This window comes from Delphinapterus leucas, chromosome 2, assembly GCF_059928025.1.
Source record: "Delphinapterus leucas isolate spDelLeu-1000000601 "Yukka" chromosome 2, BTC_Dleu_Yukka2, whole genome shotgun sequence".
Taxonomy (NCBI): domain Eukaryota; kingdom Metazoa; phylum Chordata; class Mammalia; order Artiodactyla; family Monodontidae; genus Delphinapterus; species Delphinapterus leucas.
In genome coordinates, this window is record NC_143130.1 from 95,889,373 (window position 1) to 95,909,255 (window position 19,883).

The window sequence follows — 19,883 nt, forward strand, 5'->3', positions numbered from 1 at the left end:
ATAAAGCCCTCTCTTAAATTAAGAACTGATCATTCATTAGATGTAAGCATAAACAGAACCGCATGCTTTATTACCTTGCTAACTGTTTATGAGACTTTAGCTTTAATCACACATATGATTATGCTACAGTTTCTCTTCTGTCAATCTTTCATAGTTGTAATTATAAAAAGAAAAGGAAGTTGCTTTGTACCCTCCCACCGTTTTTGTATGCTTTTCCTTTCTATAATATCCCCATCTGCCTGCCCAGGCAGTCTCATGCTTTCCCACACAAGGTTCCTTTCAAAGCCTGTCCTTCCTAGGCGGTACGCTCCAAAGTTATCTGTCCCTCTCACGTGAAACTCCTAAATGCCCCATAGAGCAGAAAGTGTTAAGAAAAGCAATACACACTAATCAGTTAGTATCTGGAAATGACATCCCGATTAGGTTTTCCGATATAGTATACTATGGGTAGGAAGATATTTTGGGAGTAAGGAAGCTCAGATCTCTCAAACTGTATAATTTTGTAATTCTACTCCTAGAAGTGATTCTTGGCAATTACAAGTCAATATTTGTTATTCTCCTAGTAAATATGAACAAAACTCCATGTAGGTTCAAAGAGAGGCTTGAATGTAAAACTGACCTCTGTCAAACTTAAAGATTCCAAGAGTCCTTGCCTTTAATTATCAAAAAGGCAGATTAAAAAAAAAAAAGGCAGATATAGCTGGGAAGCAGATGTGAAGAGTCACTCCTGGCATAGCAGTGGTGCCATGTTTTAGGACACACCTTTTAAGTGAACTCAAAGTGCTGCCTAGTACTTCTTTTTTTCCCTCCCTGAGCAGATGACACACAAACAAGAAACAGACTTCTGTAAAGTTCTCACATGTTTGGCATGCTGATATCAGGACAGAGCTGCCTAAGACTTCTCTACTCTGGATTTTTGAGGATGTTGAGCACATTATTATAGTAAATGGGAGTAAGTGAGACAAAGCAGAATTGTAAGGGGAAGGCCAAAGAGAGACAAAGAATAATACTCCCTAGGCTATTTTAGCCTTTACTAAACTGCTCAGAAGTGTCAGGCAGGGTGCAAGCTAGAACTAGCTATATAGCTTTACTCGTATTTATTATCTCCAGAAGTTTTTCTCATGCAGTCAGGAAAGGCTATCCAGAATGGTAGAGTAAAGAGAATTAGAGAAGGGGCAGGGAAGGAAAAATGAAACATCACTTGACACAAAGATTCCATTAAACTTACTTTTCTTAGGTATAACCCAATAGATTAAATATCTGTGTCATTTTCCCAATGCTCCTGGGAACTTACGCTACATGTGTGCCTTTGAGATGAAAATGCAAGATTTTTCTCATTGCCTTTACACCCTGTTTCCCTTACTATGGTTCATTTGGGCTTACTAGCAGACTCCTAGTTATCTTTCTTAATTTCTTTTCTATTATAAACCTTGGGGGGAGAGGGGAGGAAGAAATGCTCACTGAGCATGTACTATGTATCATATAACCATCTAAGTTATTTATATATGTCATTATGTCTGTTATACCACTTTATAGGTGGGGAAACTAAGGCTCAGTTTAAGTAAGTAATTTGCCCAAGGTGACTGAGTAAAGAGCAGATTTATTATTCAAGGCTGGATCAACTCTGAAACCAAGGCTAGCTCATGGTCTGGTAAATAGTCTTACTGTTGGATGTACCACCCCTTAATAAGATATGAGAACTGTTGAATATAAGAATATAGGCTAAGCACTCTACCTGATGGCTCATTTCAAAATTTCAGATACTTTCTATAGTAATACCATGAAATCTTATGTCTTCCACAGACTCAAAGATGGTTAAACTGAAGGAAGAACTAGAAAGACCAGAGTAATCATGGCTTTCATCTGTTTTATAATAATTTAGAACCTGAAAAATATCTACATTAATTTAGAAAATGAAAATAATACTACTGGGAAGAAGGAATACAAAGTAAAAAGGACTCAGAACTTAATCAACAGGAGATCCACATGTCTTCATTGATAAAAATGGAGGGATACTCAGGAAGTAATGAAGAAATAGCACTTTAAATCACTGATACCTGAAAAGACCAATATAAGAATGATTTTATAAAGTATTAACTCAATTTATACTGGAAGGCAAGGATTTTGCATTAAAATATTCTACCATTAGTTTCCTGCCTATTCCTTCTCTTAAAACATAGTTAATCACAATGTAAGTTGCTCTATGAGTTACACTCATACAGTTATTACTGTACTCTTTAACAGTTTGATAAAATGTGCAATTCTCTTTGGCATATTTTGATTAGACTTTCATGGTAACTAATGTATTTACAACAAGTAGAAACTTCTGTTCAGAGCAGGCTAGCACAGTGGTGAGTAGTGGGAGCTCCAGCATCCAAATTCTGGCCTCAAAAATGTATTTGTTGTGTGACCCTGGGCAAGCCACCTATCCCCACTAAAGTTCAGTGTCTGCATTTGTAAGATAGAGGTAACAGATCTATTTCAAAGGCTTTTTTGGTGAAGATTAAAAAAGATGATCCATACAAAGTGCTTAGCACAGTGCCTGAAGCATAGCTGGTATTCAAGTGTTAGCCATTATTTCAATATCATTAGGGAAGCAGAAATAGTAGGCAAAACAAAAGTAAAGTAACAATGTTAAATACGAGTGATATCAATGTAAATGCAACTGAAAATAATCGCTACTAATTAACTGTTCCATCTGAAGACTAAATTTGAATATTAAAGTTGATGATACTGTATAGGCTATACTATTTTCATGCCAGTCATGAGGCCTGTGGTTCTCCCACTTAATCAATCAGCTCATGGAAGTGATGCTGGTCCATGAAGGTTACCTTTCAGTGCTGGTTAATTAAACTTCACTGCTTCTTATCAAAAAAAAAAAAAATCCATCAAGATGGAGAACTAAACCAAGTTTCCGGTTGATAGATACTTAGCTAGACAAATATATATACCTTTGCATGTCTAAAAAATTAAAGACTGACCTTAAATGATTCTTTTTTTCTGGCTAAAGCTGGCAAACACAAACCACAAAAGGGCTTAGGTTATGAAGGTTAGTATATTATACAGTGAACAAAGAAGACTTAAAAAAAAAAATCAAATATGTGCTATAATTACCGCAGGGTTAAAATATGGGTAGAAAAAAGTCTGGAAGGGAATCATCAAAATATAACCAATGGCTGTTGTGGTATAGTAGAATTAAGAGTGATTTTTCTTCTTTTTCCAATTTTCCAAATAGTTTGTAATGTACTACTTTTAAATTTCATACATTTATTTTTATTGTAAAATATGATAGTTTATGACAACCAAGAAAAGAGATTTATAAGATTGGAGAAAACAAGGACAAGGAATAAATTCTAGACCCTAATTCATAAGCATAATATCAATTCTTAGCCTTTCCTGAGACAGATCTTCCAGTTGGCACATATTCACAGTAAGTGTAAATCTGTGGAAACATTTCTATCCACTAATTGATGATCACCCACCCCAACCATAAAAGTATAGAAATAATACAGTGGAAACATTTGTCCTAAACTGCTAAAAGTTGTTTAGAGAAAAGGCCCTTGCTACGGTTTGGCTGGGAAACATACTTCACATGATGTGGCAGGAGTGGGTTCTAAAGGAGTCTGAATAAGTTCTTAGTACTTTCATGGCAAAATACTAAGAAGTGGATAAAAGAGGATCCCATAAAGAAGCAGAGAAAGTAGCTGTAACTGAGAATTTACAACAGCTCCATCCTGGAGTACAGTCAATCTTCTGTCATAGCCCCTCACCTCCAGTGTATTCTTGTTCTCTAACTTTTCTACTGACATTCAGCACTGTCAGGGATTCAAAGAAAATGTATGAAATGAGAAGCCATTTAAATGAAAGCCTGGGACTTCACAGTTGGCGCAGCAGTTAAGACTCTGTGCTCCCAATGCAGGGGTCCCGGGTTTGATCCCTGGTCAGGGAACTAGATCCCACATGCATGCCGCAACTAAGAGTTCGCATGCCGCAACTAAGGAGCCTGCTGGCTGCATCTAAGACTTCGCACAACCAAAAATAAATACATAAATTAATTAATAAATAAATGAAAGTCTGTAGGATTTGCTTTAAAATAATTCGAAGTTGGGACTTCCCTGGTGGTCCAGTGGTTAAGACTCCACACTTCCACTGCAGGGGGAGCAGGTCTGATCCCTGGTCGGGAGCTAAGATCCCATATGCTATGTGGTGAAAAAACAAACAAACAACAAAGGTGGGGAAATGGGTGGGAGTACAGAGGATGCAAAGAATGGCCATGATTGCTGAAGCTGGGTGAATAATACATGGAGGGTCATTATGCTACTTTCTCAACTTTTTATTATGAAAAAATTTAAAAATATACAAAAAATATTTTAAATGGCAGCTAACTTTTTAATAATCTTTACTCACCATTTTGAAAGTCTAGATAGTGGGTAGGGGATTGAGAGGACTCTAACTACAATAGTTGATATTTATAAAGCATTATACATGCAAGACACTATTCTAAGAAATATTAAAAAAATACAAACACACACACACACATTCATTTAATCCTTACAACACTGTCTTAGTCCATTAAGGCTTCAATAACAAAATACCACAGGCTGGCTATTTTAAAAGTTCTTGTAAGGGCCCTCTTTATGATTTAAAGCACCCTCACATGGTGGGAGGGGCTAGGCACTCTCTGGAATCTCTTTTATAAGAGACTAATCCCATTAATGAGGGTTCCACCCTCATGGTTTAAACACCGCCCAAAGGCTCTACCTACTAACACCATCACATCCAGCATTACGATTTTAACATATGAATTTTGGAGGGGAGGACATACAAACATTCCACCCTAGCAAACACTGTTTAATCCCACATTTTACAGATGTACAAACTAAGGAACAGTGAGGTTAAGCAACTTTTACAAGTAGAGCCAGGATGAAACCCAGGAAGATTGCTCTAGAGCATGTGTTTTCAATTACTGTTATGCATATTAGATGGAGAGTAGAGAACCACATTATCAAGTCATTCAAATCTGTAGCAGCTTTGCCCAAAGAAAAGTACAGTTGACCCTTTAACAATGCAGGGGTTATGTTAGTACTGTAGTAGGTATTTATTGGAAAAAAAAAATCTGAGTGTAAGTGTATCCACCCAGTTTAAACCCACCTTGTTCAAGGGTCAACCTGTATACACATGAAGTCCCTGTGAGACAGGAAGGCGGCTGGGCACAACCTTTAAAAGAATAGCATTGCCACTGAGGACACAACATAAACTGGTTACATAAACTGGTTAGGTCCAAGATGGCGGAAGAGTCGACTTCCACCAGACCTTGGGCCTCAGTATACGCTCATCATAATACATCAGCAAGCTAAATGACACACCCACAGGTGCCATGACAGTTCCGAGGTTGACCATAAAAGGCCAAAAAGTGGGTGGTGGCCCAATTCCTGGAAATCCCTGCCCCTTCCCCAAAATAGCTGGAATAATCTTCCCACTCATTAGCCTATGAAATTACCCACCCCTATAAAAATTGACAACCCCATACCTTGGGGCCCTGACCTTCTGAGATGGCCCACACTCTGTCTATGGAGTGTGTATCTCTCCCTGAATAAACCTTCTTTCATTTTACTATGGCGCTCTTGAATTCTTTCCTACGCCAAGCCAAGAACCCACACTCAGCGGCCCTCCCAGCGACTCACCTGAGAGCTGGGACAGGACCATCCTCTAGAGTCCCAGTTTCTCTCCTGCAACACCTTGCCTTCTGCCTTTTCCAAGTTGCAAGTCTAATGCCATGCTTAAAGCACATTTTAGAGCAGTGATTCCCAGCCTTGGTTACACGTTATAATAACCTGATGAGCCTTTATAAATTTGGAGGCCAAGGCTGCAGACCACACTAATTAAATAAGAATCTCTGCGGGTGGGAACCAGGCATCAGTCAGTTTTAAAACTCTCCAGGTTTCCAATATGTGGCCAAGGTTGAAAACCACTGTTTCGGATAAAAGTTTTCATTTTTTAATATACAAACAAGTACTAATGGATGATATTCTCCCTGTTACAATTCTGGTACCTAATGGAGGAAAAATATAGATAGAGGTTAATGACAAAGGACAAGAACAACTTAGGCTTCAAAAAGTTAAACACAGAACTACCATGGGATCTAGCAATTTCATTCCTACATATATTAGAAATGAAAACATATGTCCACACAAAAACTTGTACACCAATGTTAAAGCAGCATTATTCGTAATAGTCAAAAAGTAGGAAAAAACCGAGAGGGGGATGAAGATGGCAGAGTAGCATGACGTGGAGCTCACCCTCCCCAACAAACACATCAAAAACACCTCTACAAGTGGAACAATTCTCAGGGAAAACTGCTGGAAACTGACAGAACAACTCCTATACAACAAAAGCTACAAGAGAGATCTCCACTTAATGGAGTAGGATAGAAAAAAAGCATCAGGTCAGGATCTGAAACCTTGGGAGGGATCTGGAAGGAAGAGAAGGTCTGAACGGGCAGACTCTCACCCTGGGGAACAAGCAGGTCAAGCAACAATCTGGGTATCCCAGTCCTGGGGGTCTGCGCAAAGGAGAAAAGCCCTGTTGGCTGCTGGGAGAACCACTATGACAGTATGAAGGGCTGGAGAAGAATAGATTCTACTTGGGAGGAGTGCACATTTGCTGGCCTGCCAACAATCAGGGAGGAGAGAGCCTTGCACTGGTAGCTGCCCCATCCCTGCAGATCCTGAGTTCAAAGGTGGTAATAAAAATGCTAATTGAATTAAGAAAGATTATCAATAGAAATGCAGGTCACTGTTACAAAGATCTAGAAACTATAAAAATGAACCAGTCAAAAACAGATAATTCAACTGCTGAGATAAAAAGCAATTTGGGACTTCCCTGGTGGCACAGTGGTTAAGAATCCGCCTGCCAATGCAGGGGACATAGGTTCGATCCCTGGTCCAGGAAGATCCCACATGCTGTGGAGCAACTAAGCCCACGCACCACTACTGAGCCTGCGCTCTAGAGCCTGTGAGCCACAACTACTGAGCCTGTGTGCCACGTGCCACAACTACTGAAGCCTACATGCCTAGAGCCCGTGCTCCAGATCAAGAGAAGCCACCGCAAGGAGAAGCCCGCACACCCCAATGAAGAGTAGCCCCTACTCACCACAACTAGAGAAAGCCCGCGCACAGCAACAAAGACCCAATGCTGCCAAAAATTAAAAAAAAAAACAAAAAAACAAAAAACAAAAAACTTGGGACTTCCCTGGTGGTGCAGAGGTTAGGAATCCGCCTGCCAATGCAGGGGACACAGGTTCAATCCCTGGTCTGAGAAGATCCCACATGCTGCGGAGCAAATAAGCCTGTGCGCCACAACTACTGAACCTGCGCTCTAGAGCCCAAGAGCCACAACTACTGAGCCCACGTGCCACAACTACTGAAGACAGCATGCCTAGAGCCCATGCTCCGCAACAAGAGAAGCCACCACAAGGAGAAGCCTGCGTACCGCAACGAAGAGTAGCCCCCACTCGCTGCAACTAGAGAAAGCCCGTGCACAGCAACAAAGACCCAACGCAGCCAAAAATAAATAAATAAATTTATTAAAAAACAAACAAACAAAAAACCCAAACGTTCATACAATGGAGTATCATTCAGCCATAGAAAGGAAGTTTACATGCTACAACATGTATGAGCCTTGGAAGCGTTATTCTTAGTGAACAAAGCCAGATACAAAAGGCCCCATATTGTATGATGCTATTTATATGAAATGTCCAGGATAGATAAATCCATAAAGGCAGAAAGCAGATTAGTGGTTGCCACGGTTAGGGGGACGTAGGACTGACTACCAATATGTATGGGGTTGTTTTGGGGTGATGGAAGTGTTCTGGAATTAGTGGTGATGGCTGCACAGCCTTATGAATATGATAAAAGCCACTAAATGGCATACTTTAAAATGGGGAATTTTAAGTTATGTGAATAGTATCTCAATAATATCTCTCAGTTTTTCAATAAAAAACAAAAAAAAATGACTTAAGGTTGGAAAAAGAATAGTCAAGTAAAAGAAAAAGAAAGTATGAGTAAGAATTAAAAGGAAGATAGGAAGAAAAACATTAATTTTGTAGCTTTTCCTACGCTAAACAAACTATTTTCTGCCACAGTGTAAAATCTAAGTTAAGAGATTTAGTTAAAATAAATGATAGTAGTTATAGAGTAGGCACCACTGAAATAAAAAACATATTTTACATTAAATGAATCACATTTCTTCTCCAGGGAGAAAAATGGTTGTTGGAAAACAGGGTAGAACAACCACATTAAGAAATACACCTGATGCCCTTCTTCATTAACTTCTTCATTCCAACTTCTTGGAATTCTGTAAACATGCCTTTCTGTATTTTTTTTTTTTTTTTTTTTTGCGGTACGTGGGCCTCTCACTTTTGTGGCCTCTCCCGTTGTGGAGCACAGGCTCCAGAAGCACAGGCTCAGCGGCCATGGCTCACGGGCCCAGCTGCTCTATGGCATGTGGGATCTTCCCGGACCAGGGCACGAACCCATGTCCCCTGCCTCAGCAGGCGGACTCTCAACCACTGCGCCACCAGGGAAGCCCCTTTCTGTATTTTTAAAAGGGAAATAATTCCAAGTTTTCTTTCTTGTAATGAGAGAAAATAATTTTTTTTAAACTGGTACTCCTGGCTATTATTAATAAGTATGCAAGAGAAAGTGAAACCTAAATAAGGCAACAAATTCATTATTTATATGTTAGTATATCTGAAAACACTGACTTTTGGAAAAGACTTAAAATGGTCATTATACAAGGTTAAACACTGTAATTCTCATCAATAGATCTTAAGGCTACGCTAAAAACTATGTACAGTTTAAAAACTAAAGGCCAAAAATGTGAAGGTCCACCCTATCTTAAATTACATGGAATAAAAATGTTTAAAAATTTTTACAGGTGATTTTTAAAAAATAAATTTATTTTATTTATTTATTTTTTACTGTGTTGGGTCTTTGTTGCTGCGCGCGGGCTTTCTCTAGTTGCGGCGAGCGGGGGCTACTCTTCGTTGCAGTGCGTGGGCTTCTCATTGCAGTGGCTACTCTTGTTGCAGAGCACAGGCTCTAGGCACACGGGCTTCAGTAGTTGTGGCTCACGGGCTCTAGAGCACAGGCTCAGTAGTTGTGGCGCATGGGCTTAGTTGCTCCGTGGCATGTGGGATCTTCCCCAACCAGGGCTTGAACCCGTGTCCCTTGCATTGGCAGGCAGATTCTTACCCACTGCGCCACCAGGGAAGCCCTTTACAGGTGATTTTTATTTGCCTTATAAAATAATGTATTTTCTAAATTTTCTGTAAAAATCACTTTAACATTAGAAAAGTTACAAACATACACTGGTTTTGTGTATGTTTGTGTTTTGGAACACTCTAGAACTTTGTTAACAGCAAAAGTCTATGCTATAACTACAAACCTTTGATTGGTAATGAAAAACTCTAAAAGATAAAAAATGTTGCAAGCTCCAATGACAAAAGAAAAATTGATATAATAGTATTTTTCAAGCCCAGGTTATCTATGGGCATTTCAATTCTTACTCCTATACAATTAAAATTTACTTGAGCACTATTTAAGAAAACAAAATGCTGATTTAAAAAAAATCAAAACTCTCAAAAGATAATGCAATATATACAAGAAAAATTTAAATATCCCTATTCTTTGGCCTTTCCCACTTTTATTAATTTAGGAGAAAATCACAGATATAGGCAAAAATACATTAGTCTCAGTATTATTTATAGTGTTAAAGACATTGAAGTGGTCTAAATAACCAGTGATAGAAATTTGACTGAAAAATTATGGTATAACTACATGATGGAATGTTATTCAGCCATTAAAAGTTATTTTTGAAGATGTGATATTCTTCCATATTTAATTTTGATCAAATACATACACATGGTTTGAGACGTCCAACAGTTCTACACCAATAAATAGCAGTTCCCCTGACCTTCCTCTTCCCCCAAACCAACTCCTGCTCCCAGGACCCCAGAGGCAAAATTTTCAACAGTACTAGTTATTTTAGTGTTTAACTCCCAACTTCTAAATCATGCTTATGGTGTTGTTTCTTGATATTTGTCAATTTTGGGTATCATCCACTGACTTTCTACAATGAAGATATTTAGCTCTTACACCTTCCCATCCCCTCCTAGTTTTGATGTTTATCCTCACATTATAGACTGGCTGGCTTATTAAATTCTTGGCTGGAAATCATAAGTTCTAAAGCAGTGAAGAAGTATATTTATTTACCTTTGTCTATCCCACTCAAATGTAGATGACCATAAAATCCTTCCAAGAATACTTCTATTAATCCCAAGGAACCCAGGGTTCCATGGAACACCATTTGGAAAACACCAGCCTACAGAAATTTCTGCTTAATTAACCAATTATGTGTGAACAAAGTTTCTGTTTAATTCTCATTTCAGAGAATTATCTCTAAAGAGAAACCTCAGAGATCATCTAATCCAACTTTTTTATGCTAAGAGAATAAAATGCAACTCTTAGGCTTTCTTTACACAGTCGTTACTGGAGAAGTGGCAGGGGTTGGGTATACTTCTTGGAACAGACTTGATGATAGCTGAGAAAGAGAAAGCAGAGGAGTGTGGTCATAAGAGGGCAAGCGAGACAGAGGTCCTATAGGCCAGGGCTGTCAGAAGAGAATTGGTAAAAACTACCATGTAGCTATGGTGACCTCCCCAAGGGAGCTGAAAACTTCCTTTTGCTGACAGAGAGCAAGGAGGAGTCAGCAGCCTACCTAGTCTGAAGGTGTGGAAGAAAGGAACCCTGGTCCTAGAATTCATCTCTCTCGATACATTCCACAAACATTTTTCAAGCATCTACTATCAAGTAAGGGAACATATTTTGATGCCAAGAAAATTACCTTTGTTTCTTTTGCAATGTTTATTTTATGCTACCTGCCTCCAAATATATACAGTTTTCCTTTTCACTTAAGTTTTCTAATTGTTTTATGCACATAAATTCTGTCTCTCTACAAGACTATCGTCTTCCTAGCCTGAGGCTAAGACCATCTGAAATACTGTCAAGGCCTAGTTGGGTTGAATATGATTTCAGTTATAATTCTCCTGTGACTAAACTTTCTACATCCAGATAAGGTGAGATAATTTAATAAATTGTGTTGAATGAGCATAATGTAGTGGTTCATAACACAGACTCCGAGGTCAGATAGACCCTGAGTTCATCCTAGCTCTGGTACCTGGGCAATTTACTTAACATATTCAAGTCTCAGTTTCCTCATTCGTTAGGATTACAGTTCTACCTCTCAGGGTTGTTTCAGAAATAAAATTAGTTAAGGTATATAAAGTGCTTAGCACAGTGCCTAGCACAGAGCAAAGACTCATGAAATGACAATTACTAATGAACTGCTCATTTTCACTCATGTTATTTGTTATGTTCTCTGTGGCATCTGACTCCTGGTATCAAAATGTTTGAGAAGCTACTCAGAAAGTTTCCAGGTAAACTTAGAATCAGAGCCAAAATACTTGGATGGTTGGGATGAATATTTTATTCAGGTTATTGGAAGCCTTGCCAATCATCCTTACCTCACACGTGGTATCTCATGTTGTGAGTTATTAGGTGCCATTCCAGGTGCCTAATAAAGTACTAGTATATGCACAATACACCTAAGCAGCTCTTTTTTGAAGACTCTTAAACATGAGTAATGGAGAATAAATGGAAAGAATAGAAAAAAGGATTACAGAGAACGAAGTAGAAATTCAGATATGAACCATCACTTACTGCATAAAAGAATTTAGTTTCTCTTTAGAAATATATTTCATTCTTAGATTCCACTTTTAATATGGAACGTTAAAAGTGTTCACACACAAAGAAGAAAGGAAGGAAGAAAAAATGTTCACACTTATACTCACAAAGTACAGGTACATGGTATTCCAAAATACTCTAAACATTCTAGGTTAGGCCAAAAAGAATACACGCTCTGATTAGGAAATTTAATTCTTCCTGAAAGCATTTAGATGAGATGAGAGCCTTATTTATGTTAGGGTTCATTTCTTCCTTCTACTTCCCCCTATAGGAGCAACTTTAGCAATTCTTATACCAAAGCCCAAAAGCTATGCAAATATAAGAAGTACACCTCTGAATCATACCTATTAAATACCTTGGTTTCAAAGACCGCTGAAGCACATGAATCAAGACAGAAATCATACTACTGAGGGAGAAAGTGCCACTACAGATCACTAACCAAAAAGATCAAAATTACACTTCAGTTTTACAGAAGCACCTATTATAACTTAATTGCTTGATGTCCAACACCTAGTTTTCAAGTACTGCTCAGCCTTGGAACTTCTGCAATTCTACTCTAAGTGATCAGGATATAATCCTGGGGAGGAAGATCTAGGTGTGATTATAATTAATTATATTGAACACGTCTAAAGGAAAGGCCGTGAGAACAGAAAAGGGATGATCTATATGAAAGATAAGGAGGCTCAAGAATGCAGCAGTCGTTCCCCAGGGAAGAGAGACGCAGTCTGGCAGACATAAGTATGGAATCTGCCGGGGAAATACCAAGTGTGAGGTGGGGAGGACCAGCATGGCTTTACCTTGCCTGAGAGAAATATTCACCTAAACCATCCAAGTATTTTGGCCCTAATTCCAAGTTTACTTAGATGCTTTCTGGTAAGTTTCTCAAATATTCTGATGGGAGGAGTCAGGTGCCACAGGCAAACATAAGCATTCAGATCCCTGGAAAGGAATATCCCCCACAGCAGATGGAATGGCATTCTTGTTTATACAAAAAGCAATACGGTGTAGTGGTTAAGTAGCCAGTATTTGGAGGCATAATGGTTTCAAATCATGACTATTGCTTACTTAACTTCTCTGTTCTTCAGTTTTCTCATTAAATGAGAATATAATGCTTACTTCAAGTGTTGTTATAAGGATTGAGTTAATTTATACAAAGCATTTAGAACCCTGCTAGAATGTAATGCTAACTAAAACTATTATAATTTTTCATAATAATTATTAAACACCTCTCAGGATTGTGATTTGGGAATCAAAGCACAATCAACTCTAAGAAAATTGTGATTTTGGACTATTAAAGAAGTGCCACAGGGAGTTCCCTGGTGGTCCAGTGGTTAGGATTCGGTGCTTTCACTGCTGGGGCCTGGGTTCAATCCCTGGTCAGGGAACTAAGACCCCATGAGCTACACCACACCGCCAAAAGGAAAAAAAAAAGAAGTGCCACAACGTAGTCATGCAGGAATATAACGTGTGTATGTATGTGCCTGTGTACAGAGGGGGCAGGATGGCTTTAAAAGGCAGGTAGGAGAGAGGTTATGACGGGCTTATATCCTATACCAATAAGTTCGGATTTTATTTTATAAGTATCAAGAGGCAGTCTAAAGGTAATCTCAATTGTCAAACCTTGTTAAAATAAATGTTAAGATTTTAAGATGAGGGAATTCCAGAAAAACATAGTGAACAGTGATTTAAATATTTTAGTAGCAATTCGACCTAAACTGAAATCAAAACCAAAATGTCAGTGACTTAAAGGACTGCAAATGGAATCCCATCTCCACCCACCAATATTACAAAAAGAACAGTAGATGCTGTTTCCTGGCTCCACAATCCACTTCCTCCAATTGTTAGAGGCACTGGATCCATCTGTTCCAAGCCTCTACCCGCCCAAGACAAAGAAAAAACCAGTCCTTGTCATCTACTTCTCTGTCAATCTACAGACCTGGAAACAAAATATGGCACTGGAATAAAAAGTTCAGCACTCTTAGATGCAAGCAACATCATATATTATAAATGTTAACATATACATAATGCAGAGTACAAACACAGTTAAAAAACAGATTTCCAGAATATTTAAGACAGAGGAACACACAGGAGGAAAACAAAGCACCTTAATTCAGAGGAAACAAAACAAAAGGCAGCTGATTTCACACAAAAATGTCAAAGAGCACACATCCTCTTTTTCACTTTTGCTATTCTAATCTACTTTCATCTGGTGAAACCAGATAAGTAAGTTTGTTAGAACTGTGTCACAATAATGAAGGCCATCATCACAAGGCTCACAGAAAGAACAAAAAAAGAAAGAAAGGCTCACAGAATTTTGGAGTCCACTGGCCTTAGAGTTTAGGTAGTCCAGTCTTCACTTTCTCTTAAAAATGAGTAGATTAGGCCCAAAACAGTATTTTCCAAAGTGCAGAGCAAGAACAAGAAATTATTTTAGTTGTTATACAAGCAATACTTATGCACTTAATACTTATGTATTTATTATAATATGTACTAGAAAAAGTTATAAAATATAGCAAAACCGTGATTTCACAGATTATCACTTTGGAAGAGGGTAATGTTTAAAAGAAAGTCTATTAAAATTTGATGTAAAATAGTAACACAGATGATCTTCTAAAATGTATAATTTATGATGGTGGTATGGTTCATGCCAAGTGAAGTACCATAGCTGTCCCATGAGCAACAGGACCTGTTTGTTTGCTCTCCTCTTGGTTCAAGGTTGTGTTTTGAATGATTAGAAGAGATGTGACCTTTAGTTCAGTGAGCTTGTTACTAAAGTTGATTTAGAGTAAAAGAAACAAACACTAAGATGCATACAGAAATTCTACTGTTTGTAGGAAAGAGTATAATATTGTTAAGAAAATAATGGCACAGTAAGTCATTCCTATTCTGGAACTAAGATAACAGCAATTTTCTAGTGCATACTCACATACCACAAGCACCCAAAAAAAGAACTCTAGCAACACTGATAAATATTTAAGTTGTAGGTTGTTATATGATCATTTTATTTACTTTAACATGACCTGTCGAAGGAGCAGGGTAATGTAAGAAGAGGTTTTTCTAATATCAATATTTGTTAAAATTTATATGAATGTGTTTCTTCTCATTACCTCTTGCCAAAGGAATGAATGACCAGTGATCACTGGATGCCTTTGGCATCAACTTTACTGGTGGCAGAAATATTAATATTTTTAAATTTTACTATGAAATATTTTAAGATTAGATGTCAAAGTATTCTTGCTAATGATGTCTCATGAATTTCAAGTGTGGTATTTTCCAGGCAAGACAAGAAAGTGGGAGAACCATTTCTATCTGGTCATAGCTGCAGTATTTCACCCGGACATCTGAAAACCAGTCTTAATGGCACCAGGGCAGATGGAGTAATATCACTCTCAATTCTCGAAATATCTGCTACTAAGAAGCTACATTATTTTCACAAGGCAAAGGGAACACTGTCAGAAGCTGCCAGTGTCCATAACTCTCCTCTCCCAATAGCCCCCACCCCTCCCCGAAGTAGATGACAAGTAGCAAAAGGCAAAATACTACCCCTTTCTCATCTTCTTTTCCTAACTTTGACGACTTTCGGTTTCCTCTAACTCCCACCTGCCTTTCCTAGTATTGTGGTGACTAACAATGAAAAAAAGTCCCAGGTAAAATAGTACTTTCCAGGACTTTCCCCCCGCCCCCCTTACTCCGTGGAATTCGATCTTTTACCCACCCTTTCCTTCGTGTGTCTTCAGTAAAGCCGTGAGGTAAGAATGGACTTTCCTGGAGAGCATGGACTCCCCAATGCCATGAACCTCAGAAACCTTCAAACAACTAGTTCAGAGTTACCTGGTCACTGTGGCCACCATACAGTCTATTAATCCCGATCGCAGCAACACTGCGAGGGTGGGAGATGAGGGAGTGAGAGTTTACCTCTGCTAGGTTTCAAGGAAGGGTCCAGAGAACCACCATCTCTCCACCCTTCCTCCTCTAGCCCCTAGATAGTCTCCAGGCACCTCACGTCCTCGATCCGGGCCGGACCTGCCCAGTCGGGGCCAGAGCGCCCGCTCCTCCCCTTAAGCCCGACGCCACCAACTTTTCAACCGTCACGATATACTCTTTCTCCCTGGGATTATGATCACAATCTTCACTCGGCCAGCTCGTTCAGCCCCACTCCTGGAGACTCACCAAGCAGTTCCGGCCACTCCTCTCCGGCCGCGGCAGCTCGGACACCCGCAGGCCGGACTCCAGGCTGCACCCCAGCTGCAGCCTTTTTGCGCCTGCGCTCGCCGGACCCGCGCGCCTGCGCATTTCCCCGGCGCGGCGGGCGCGGACACACCCCTGAAGCTGGAGCCAATCACCGTGCGGAAGCTTTAAATCTCCTTGCCACGCAGGCGGAGAGCCTGGGGACTCGCCCGTTAACCGGATAATTCGAGACCCGCGCGAAGTTGGGAAGTGTTCACACAGCAAACATTTACTGAGGGCAAACAGTGTGCCAGGAACTGTGCGGGATGAATGCTGAGGAAAAGAAGGCGAATAGAATGCCTTCCCTGCCCTCTGTCTAGATTTGGGAGAAAGATATGTAAACAAATTATGGTGGACTGAATATAATGCTTGACATATAGAAAATCCGAGGCGCTGCTGGCGCACAATGAACTAAGCGCTTTATTCTTAGGGGTATCTGGAAGGGTTCCCGGAGGAAGTGACTTTTGAATCATGAAGGATAAGCAGGAGTTCCCCCGGAAGTCCGGGAGGGAGATAGAGATTTCCAGACTGTGGGCACTGGAGAGTCCAAGAACATAGCGCATTCTGGAAATTTCCTTGTAGTTCATCCTACTTAGAGGCTTAAGCTTCATCGTATATCTTCCGGTGAAGGGGGGAATGAGTTTTTAAAAGTTGGCAATGGCCAGATCTTGGAAGATCTTGCATTTTTGGACTAGTGAACCTGCACTTTACCATGATCATTGAAAATATTGAAGGGTTTTAAGCAGGTCCGGAAACGGTTCCAGGCACCTCTAAGAATAAAGCATAGTGCTGGAAATAAAAAGAGTTTCAAAGGAGTTGTCTGTTCCTAAGGAGTCAAGGAAGATGAACCCTGAGAAATATCTTTTCAATTTAGTAACAATGGTGATCTTAGTGAAAGCTATGTGGTGAAATGATGAGGTTAAAAGATAGATTGTACTAGTTTGAAGAGAGAGGAGATGCAGAAACGGGGACAAATTGTACGGCTTTTGGAGAGTTTGGTCTTGAAGGGAGGCTGAAAAGAGGATGACAAGGGGTCAAAGTTTTTGTTTCTGTTTTTTTGTTGTTATTAGAATTAAGACAGGAGAAACTTAAGCATGATAGAGAAGATACTGAGAAAAGACTGTTTTAAAGAGAAGGGTTAGTAGGTAAAGATCTTGAGTGGGTAAGAGTAGAGGCAATCTAAAGCACTGTTGGAAGGAAAGTTCTTGGAAACAAGATAGAGAAGATATCTCCTCAATTTTAATGAGAGGAAGTATTTGTAAGTTTGTATGTTTAGTAACAGGAAGTTAAAGAATTTCTCATCTGATGGTTTCTGTTTTCTCTGTGAAGTAAGAGACAAGGTCACCTACTGATAAAGAGTTAGGAGTTTTAAGAAAAGTGGAGAAGATTTGGAATATTGTTGTAGAAAGTTATGGAGCAAGTTGACCAGAGAAAAGTAGTAGGACAGGTAAGTGGTGTTGAGGGCCTGTATAAGATTGGAAAAAATGAACTCACCAGTTTCTGCCCTCCTGCGTGGCTTTCTTAAGCAGTAATCACTTCTTGAGGGTAGAAGTGGAGAAAATGAGTTCATTTAGGGTTGGGATGGTGGCTGGTGTAATGCTGTGGTTCTCAACCAAGGATATTTTTGCTCCCCAGAGGACATCTGGCAAAGTCTGGAGTTTTTTTTTTCTCCTTTGGGAGATATTTTTGACTGTCAGGACAACAGGTGTGTATGTGTGCTAGGTGGGAGTCATAAGGGGGGTACTATAGGCATGTAGTGTCCAAGGCTGCTGCTGCATATCCTGCAATGCACAGGACAGCACAAGTGTTATTTCCAAAATGTGAATAGTGCCAAGGTTGAAAAAAGCTGATCTACGACTACCTTGATGCTCACCAACAGCTGACCTTGGTCTTCTACAAGCTTTCTCTTGGACTGTGGCCCTGAGATTACAGGGTAAAGCAATTCTTACACTGCATGCCTTTAACCCTAACCCTAACCCTAACCCTTGGTGTTTCAAAGACTTGTGATGTCACAAATACGGAATTGGAATAAGTTCCTCAATCCTCTAGAAGCAAATCTGGATTTACACATAGATGGAGGGAGCTGCTTACTTTGATTTGAGGTATTGAAGGTCTTGTTAAACATAGATATTATTAGAAGTTTTCAATAATATAGGAAATTCACATCATTATCAACTTTAATGTAATTTGGTTTATCTGACTAGTTTTAGTCACTAAAAGAAGATCCTGAGGGAATGGTTATGGGCTAACTTTAATGATGAATATAAATACATTAGGTACTAATAAGAAATATAATCATTGGTGTTGATGGATTTAGGCACCATTCATGGACAGGCATTTGACCTATGTTTTGTCATTCACTCCCAGCAACGCCCTGAGAGATAAGATTCACTCCCAGCAACACCCTAATTTTAACTCTGAGGGAAGTGAGGTTCAAGAAAACTTGTAATTTTCCCAATATCACAAATTACTAGTATCTAGGTCAAGATTTGACCTGAGGTCTGTCTGTTCTAAAGCTCTTGCACCTTCCATTAAGTTTCAATAAGTTTTACAAGGAAGGCGTGGTTGGAAATTTAGCCACAACAGTTGCCACTACCTAAAGGGAATGGTCGAGACTTAAGAAGAGAGTAGGAGCAAGAGGGAGGCCCAGAAAGAGCAAAAAGAATGAAAAAGAAACGAGGGAGGCTGGTCACAGCACCGTCCGGTGCAGCGGACGAACTCTTCCGGCCTTTGGTCTTCATTCTTTTCCAGTAAAGCCTCTTTCCTCTGTGTCCGTTGCTCACTCTCGTGTGTTCAAATAAAGCTAGGTTATTGAGAAAGGCTGAGCGCAGAGGAAAAAAAAAGGGAGCGCGACGGCGGTGCTGTGCGCCTGCGCTCTGGCGGCGGCGGCGGTGCCAGGCGGGGAGCGGGTCCGGAGCGGGCCCTCGGACCCGAAGCTGAGGGGGGCGGCTGGGGCGTCAGTGGGCTCCGTCGCTGGGGCCTCGGAGGCCTGATGGAGTAAGAGGGTTCGGCTGTAAGTGTGAGTATCCAAGGGCCGGGTTGTGCTGAGGCATATCGGAGCCCGAGGGTCCCGGTGGTCTGCCACTTTAGGGAGGATGTTGGGCTTCAGGACGCGGCAGGTCTCTGCTCCTGCGGGCTGCGGCGCCGGCGCGGCGGGTCGTCCCCTCTCCCAGAATCGGCGCGGGTTTACGGGCAGGCGGTGCTTCTGGCTTCGGGGTACAGGTTCTCGCGGGGGCGTTCCGGCTCTGCTCCCAGCTCCAGAGGGAAACGTGGCTCCAGAGGCTTGACCTTTCGGAGAGGTCGCTGACCTCCTTCGCCCCCCCCGGGGCCGCAGGGAGCCCATAGACCCAGGTGCCCTTTATGGCCTACACGTCTCAGGCCACGGACACCTTTCCACCTCTTGTGACCGACAGCCTTCGTTCTTTTTCCTCCTTACGTCTTCTCTTCCTGTGTGATTCGTCTTAATAAGAGCTGCTAATTATGGAGCGCTTACTATGGGTCAATTTAATATTCAGTCCGAATCTCAGTGTATACTTATGGAGAGGAAATGCTTTGCACCTCACTTCCCCTTAAACCTGCTCAATTTAATCATCTTTGAGAGTCAGATTAAGCCATCTTGTTGGGAAGTTTGAGATTTCCATGGCTTTTAGCAGTTTGGGACACCCATCCTAGTTAAGGAAAGTTCTCTTACCTAGCAAATGAGTCTTTTTCCACCATAATGGTTTATATCAAAGTTATTCAAGCCAAAATAACTTTTGAGCACTTACTAAGAGCCTAATACTCTTCTAAGCCCCATAGAAAATCTTAAAATTTGTTTTAAGCTCTGTTCTCAAGTGAGTGAAACAATGGAAG

The 19,883-nt window shown here is 40.3% G+C and overlaps 3 protein-coding genes across 16 annotated transcripts in view; 2 read left to right on the forward strand and 1 right to left on the reverse strand.

The window, feature by feature from the left end:
• LRRC57 (leucine rich repeat containing 57) overlaps positions 1-13,752 on the forward strand; it is a 39,600-nt gene extending 25,848 nt beyond the window's left edge. The window contains exon 6 of the transcript XR_016391438.1: positions 1-13,752. This exon is cut by the window's left edge and continues 15,474 nt beyond it. The gene's annotated coding sequence lies outside the window, so the exon portion shown is untranslated.
• SNAP23 (synaptosome associated protein 23) overlaps positions 1-16,098 on the reverse strand; it is a 33,231-nt gene extending 17,133 nt beyond the window's left edge. The window contains exon 1 of one of the 3 annotated variants that reach the window (XM_089904958.1): positions 15,975-16,098. The gene's annotated coding sequence lies outside the window, so the exon portion shown is untranslated. Of the gene's footprint in view, positions 1-5,684; positions 6,859-15,974 lie in introns of those variants that run through there. The other 2 variants (XM_022587353.2, XM_089904952.1) reach the window with 2 other exon arrangements.
• A 2,828-nt stretch (positions 16,099-18,926) lies between these two features.
• The window catches only part of ZNF106 (zinc finger protein 106), a 62,020-nt gene continuing 61,063 nt past the window's right edge, over positions 18,927-19,883 (forward strand). For 9 of the 12 annotated variants that reach the window (XM_089904763.1, XM_089904777.1, XM_089904768.1 and 6 more), the window contains exon 1: positions 18,962-19,050. The gene's annotated coding sequence lies outside the window, so the exon portion shown is untranslated. Of the gene's footprint in view, positions 19,051-19,883 lie in introns of all 12 variants that reach the window. The other 3 variants (XM_089904759.1, XM_089904779.1, XM_089904755.1) reach the window with 3 other exon arrangements.